Here is a 6,778-nt window from a genome sequence, read left to right as displayed (position 1 = left end):
GTGGTCACGAATCCAGCCATTCAAGTCCGCGAGTGATTCATCTAACGTAGAGGAAGGACAGAGTAACCCTGGGTTACTTTTGAAAAGGACAAAATGAATAAAACATGCAGAGAAGAACAAAAGTACAGGGATAAGCAGCCTGAACCCCACTCGTTCGCGAGCGCCGCTCAAGCAGCCGCTGGCGATCGTCGACCATTCTGTGACGTCACTGAAAGGGCTTCGTCTGTATAGAGGGGAGGTCAGTTTAAGAGGAATTGCTTCCGTTGGTGTTGATTCTCTATAGTTGGATAACCAAGGTATCTTTGTTTATTTTTTATTCTAGTATATGATATATATTTGCGTCTATGCTGATCTATGTATTTAGCAGCCTTTGTGTGTTATATATCCTTCAATATATATATATATATATATATATATATATATATATATATTATATATATATATATGTGTGTGTGTGTGTGTGTGTGTGTGTGTGTGTGTGTGTGTGTGTGTGTGTGTGTGTGTGTGTGTGCGCTAAAGAAACATCGCTATCTTAAAGAACATGATAAAAATATTTTAACAGTAAGACATTTCACATTTCAAATTAGAATGATCACAGTTCTTCCATAGAACATCCATTTCTTTCCCACACAACTCAGGGACAAATTTCTACCTGAACCAAACAAATCTTAAATCACTTGGTTAATTCTGCCTAAACAACTTTCCTTCTCCATCGTCTAGGGATGGGTTCGGTCACTTGCTGAAGTCCTGAAGGATCCACTTGTCCTCAAGGCCCTGCTGAAAGATCCCGAGTCCTTCAGGTTAGTGGCCAAATCCCTTGCAGGAGATTTATGACTCAGCTAAGAAGACAAAGAAAAGGATTAGAAGGTTAAAAGTGTTGTTTTATACTATTATACTATATATTTCTCTAAGCTTCTTTTTATCAGAATAATGAAGTCCGGATATATAATATATATATAGATAGATATATATATATAATTGATATATATAGATATATAATATATTAGATTATATATATATATAGATGTATATTATATATATATATATAATATATCATATATTATATATATATATTATATAATAGATATAGATATAGATATTTATATATAGATATTATAGATAATATATAATATATATAGATATATATATATAGATAGAGATATATATTAGATATATATATATTATTATTATATATATATATTATATAGATATTATATTAGTATAATACTATATATATGATACTATATTATTATATTATATATAGATATGTATATATATTCTAATATATATATATATATATATATTATATATATATATAATATATCTATCTATATCTATATATATATATATATACTATATTATATATATATATATATATATATAGATATAGATAGATATATTATATAATATAATATATATATATATATATATGTATATATATATATAGATAATATATATATATTATATATATATATATAAGTATATGTATAGTAGTATATACATATATATATATATTTGTATATACTACTATAAATTTTAATGCTAGAATGATAGTGATCCTTAAACTGACTGAGTACACTTACTATCTATAAAAGATAACAAACATTTCCTCTTGAATTCTTTTGAATTTGAATTCCCTTTTCATGAGTGTCATGGAGGCCCTAACCCCTAGTTTTTGAATTCGTTTGAATTCACCCAGCGAATTGCCTTTTTTAAAGTGTCAATTAAGCCTCAATCATTTGTTTTCTAATTCATTTGAATTCATCTTGTGGATTTTTCTTTTCTGGGCAGTTTTATGGAAGCACCAAACAAATAATCTTGAATTCATTTGAATTCATCCAGCGAATTTTTCTCTATTTTCTTCTCTAGACAATTTCTTGGGAACCCATATGAACCATTTGGTCTTGAATTCATTTAAATTCATCTAGTGATTTTTTTTTTCTAGACAGTTTTAAGGAAGCACCAAACCATTATTCTTGAATTCACTTGAATTCATCTAGTGATTTTTTTTTTTTTTTCTAGGCAGTTTTAAGAAAGCTCCTGTCGCTTGTTTTTGAAATCATTTGAATTCATCCAGCGAATTGCATTACCTGAAGCGTCAAGGAAGCACCCAACAATTTGTTATTGAATTCACTTGAATTCATCTCCTAAATTTTAATTTTTTTATTTTCTGAAAAGTTTTAAGGAATCTCAAATCATTTGTTTTTTTTGTTTTTTTTTAATTCATTGAATGCATCCAGCAAATTATGTTCTTTTTTTTTATTTTCTGAAGGCATTTGAATTCACCCAGTGAAATATTTTTTATCTTGGTTGGGGCGGGGGGCAGTTTTAAGGAATCCTCAACCATTTGTGCTTAAATTGGATTGTTTTTAATGCCTTTGAATTCATGTAGTAAAAATGTCTTTTTCAGACAGTTTTTAAGACAGCCTCTTGTGAATTTTTATGTTTTTGGACAGTTTTAAGGAATCCTCAACAATTTGTACTTGTATTCATTTGAATTCACCTGTTGAATTATCTTTCTGGACAGTTTTCAGGAATCTTCAACCATTCATACTTGAATTGATTTGGATTCCTCCAGTAGATTTTTAATGATTTCTTTTCTGGATAGTTTTAAGGAATCACCAACCATTTGTTCTTGAATTCCTTTGAATTCACCCACTGAATTATCTCTCCCGGGCAGTTTCAAAGAAGCCCCGACCTTGCTCTTCACGATGGTGTCTTACCCCCCTCACACCTTCATCAAGAAAGAAGACATGACCACCCCGACAGTTCTCGCAGGAATTCCCACCAATTTCCCAATCGCAGGACCCATGAGCTACATGCTGGAGATCCTGGCGACTTCTATCAATTTCACGTAAGTTTCAAACAAAAGGTGTTTTTTTTTTTTTTTTTTTTTTTTTTCACTTCCGTTCTGTAAGTCTCCAGTTGGAAACCCTTTTGGACAGGCAATAGACTGTAAGTCCAAGATGGCTCCAAAGGGAAATTAGCCTGTATGATTATTGATTGATCGTTTTAACCAACTGTTTATGGCTAATGCAGACGAGACTTCTTAACTTAGAGGAAATCTATTTGCCAGGCTATATCATTCTGAATGATGTGCATGAAATGGTAAATTTGTTTAATTGGAAAGAAATCTATTTATCAAGCTAAATATATCTAATGTGTGCATAGAATTTTGAAATAAAGCTGAATTGATTCGCCCAGCCCTAGACCAACAGATTTTGTAATTGCTAACTTAAATAGTTCAACTGACATGGAATTGATTGCATTGCTCAAAAAATCTGTTTATGTGATATAATTACACTATTTATAAATCAACTGATTTTTCTCAGCCCAACGATATTTTGTAAACAACTGAAGCTATTTATCTGAAGATGAAACTGAAATCGTTCGTTCACCCTGTTCTGCACATTGTGAGAAGAAAATATGAAGCTGAAACTTAGCAATTTTGAAATTTATGCTGATCCATCTATCCATTTTATAAAGAACTGAAATATTTAGAAAAGAAAAATCATCTAATGCAAGCGTAAAATGACTAGAATTCCTTGCAGACTTCATGAAAAATAATATTTTGTCGTTACATAAAACTGATCAATATTCTGCAGTATCTTCTATTTATATCATGCAACGAATTCTCCTAGTCCTTGCTGTTACATAAATGTGATCCACATACTGCAATTATCGGTTTTTATATATTCTTCTGGTCTCTCTGTTACAAAAATGTGATCCACATAACTACAATTATTTGCTTTTATATCTATTCCATGTAACGAATGCTCCTGGTCATAGAATTTAGCAAATTCTTCCAATTACTAAAAGGTTCCAATCTGTTGGTAACAGATACAAACAGGTGGTCCACCAGATGGTGGTTTGGGGTCCAAGTTCCCAACGGCAGCTGGACAGGAATGGTTGGTCAGCTCGTTGGCAAAGTAAGTGTCAGAGAACCATTGATAGATAGAAAGCTATATAGATAAAACAGATAGATAAATGGACAGGTAATAGCAACACAGCCGTGATACTCATCATGACAGACATAATCATTCAAATCATGTTTGGAGAATTCTAGAATCTTTTAGCTTTACTAAGGTTCTTTATTTACAGAGTAAATTACAGACCAACATATCCATGATTGCCAATTCAGGATATCTCAGCAAACTATGGAAAATTATTTTTCTTTGAAATGAAGAGCGTAACTTTTCTTTATATAAGTAATTTAACATTTTTTTATATAATGGTTAGTAGTCTCTTTGGTTTGTTTATTTGCAGTTTATGTCCTAACGCCTTTTTCAGAGTTAATATTAATCCTTAATTCATAAAACATTTATATATGTATATATATATATATATATATATATATAATATATATATATATATATATATATATATATATATATATATATATATATCTCTTTTAAAAATTGCCAACGTATTTGCAGTAAGAGGAAAGTACAGACAAATATTATTCATATATTGAAACAGTACAGGGAAAGAGATTCAGTTTCACCTCATTAAAAAAATTAAAAACTACTCCAGGTAGCAAGAGTCTTGAAATAGAGAAACAAATCCACAGTTATGGAAGTTTTCATTTATTGCAAGATAAAATCAGTACAGAGATCTTTCGGAAATCTGTTCGATTCCTATTTTCAGTCGAACGGATTCCCGAAAGCTCTCTGTACAGATTTATCTGTAAATATACGTACTACATATATAAATATGGCTTCGTTTATCCAATGACCTTTTAACCATCTTCTTCCACCTCCATCCACAGCAAGTCGACGCGGCTCTCGGACCTCTGCAAGTCATCCACAGTCGATCCACGTACATCGACTACACCATGCCCTTCTCCTTCGGCACCCTGTCGATCATGGGCGCGAGGGGCAGCGCCCAAGTCGACCCCTGGAGCTTCCTGTACCCCCTGACAGGCACCGTTTGGGCTGGATTCTTTATCACCCTTCTGGTCCTGTCGCTGTTAGACGATACTTTTCGAAAGGGTCACCAATTCCGAGAGTAGCTGGATCCTCACGTTCGGGAGAGCCTTGTTCCAGTATGCTCAGACCACGATGGGAAACGGTGAGGTTTACCGCGTTTCCAGTGCAACTGGATTATGAATTTTATGCCACAGACCAAGCGTTGGAATCAGTGAGGTCTCCCAACTCTGAAAATAATGCTAAAGTTTATCACGTGTCCCGGGGGAAATGGATTGTGAATTTTACTCCACAGGCCAAGCGGTGGAATCTATGAAGGCTTCCAGCTTTGAAAACAATGCTAAGGTTATCACGTTTCCAGTGGAACTGGATTATGAATTTTATGCGACAGACCAATCGCTGGAATCTATGAAGCCTTCCAGCTTTGAAAACAATTCTAAGATTAATCACGTTTCCAGTGGAACTGGATTATGAATTTTATGCCACAGGCCAAGCGCTGGAATCTATGAAGGCTTCCAGCTTTGAAAACAATTCTAAGATTAATCACGTTTCCAGTGGAACTGGATTATGAATTTTATGTCACAGGCCAAGCGCTGGAATCTATGAAGGCTACCAGCTTTGAAAACAATGCTAAGGTTTATCACGTTCCAGTGGAACTGGATTATGAATTTTATGTCCACAGGCCAAACGCTGGAATCAATGAAGGCTTCCAGCTTTGAAAACAAGGCTAAGGTATAACACGTTCCCAATGGAACTGGATTATGAATTTTATGCCACAGGCCAAGTGCTGGAATCTATGAAGGCTTCCAGCTTTGAAAACAATGCTAAGGTTTATCACATTTCCAGTGGAACTGGATTATGAATTTTATGCCACAGGGCAATCGCTGGAATCTATGAAGGTTTCCAGCTTTGAAAACAATGCCAAGGTTAATCACGTTTCCAGTGGAACTGGATTATGAATTTTATGCCACAGACCAATCGCTGGAATCTGTGAGGTCTTCCAGCTAAAACACTGTTAGCAGATAGTGAAAGGTAAGATGGAAGGAAGAGAAAATGAATGGAAGTAAAGTAAAAGCAACGAAAGGGGTTGCAGCAGGGGACGAAGGGACATTGCAAACGTCCTAAAGGTAATGCCTACAGTGCACCCCTGAGGTGCAATGACAGCCTTACCCCACCCACGGGGTATATCGCATTCAGTGGTGTGCTGTTACCAATATTATAATGGGTGTTACAGAAATGGGTTTACAATTATGTTTGATATTGTTTATTGGGCCAATTTTTCTTAGCTGCCTTTCATACCTTAGTTCCAAAAGTACAGACTGCATTGGAATAGTTGAGGAAACAGATTAAAATACATACTTTCATGACATTTTGCAAAGTGGACCTATACCTTTCAATTTGACTAAATATGAAACAAATATACACTAATTTACTTTGATATTGGTTTCGTTTAAGATCTTGTCTACTATCAAATTTACCTGTCCTGATTTATGTTACAGATCGTGAGTCAAAAAACGATTTAGTGTTTTATGCATTCATATATTCATCATTATGTATCAATTAGCCTACGTTCATAGATGTTCCAGTTGATTAAAATTAGTAATGGTAAAGACAATGCAACATTTTTTCTTATTGCTGTTTCAATAAAAAATAAAAAGCCTGTCCCAAAACGAAGGTTTCAGTAGATCCTCGTCCCTTCATGCAGCTAAGCCAGTTGCATCTCCTTCCATATCCTGGAAAAACAAGTTGTCCCTGGAAAAGTAAACGGGTGGTTCTCTTCCAGCCAAAAACAAGCTGCGTCTCAGAGGTTGGCAACGACCATTGTTCGGAGGATGGCTCTTCATGGCGTTGCT

The sequence above is a fragment of the Macrobrachium nipponense genome, chromosome 38 (assembly GCF_015104395.2).
Source record: "Macrobrachium nipponense isolate FS-2020 chromosome 38, ASM1510439v2, whole genome shotgun sequence".
NCBI classification, from domain to species: Eukaryota; Metazoa; Arthropoda; class Malacostraca; order Decapoda; family Palaemonidae; genus Macrobrachium; species Macrobrachium nipponense.
The sequence above is the reverse complement of the archived record's forward strand: the minus strand, read 5'-3'. Positions refer to the sequence as shown.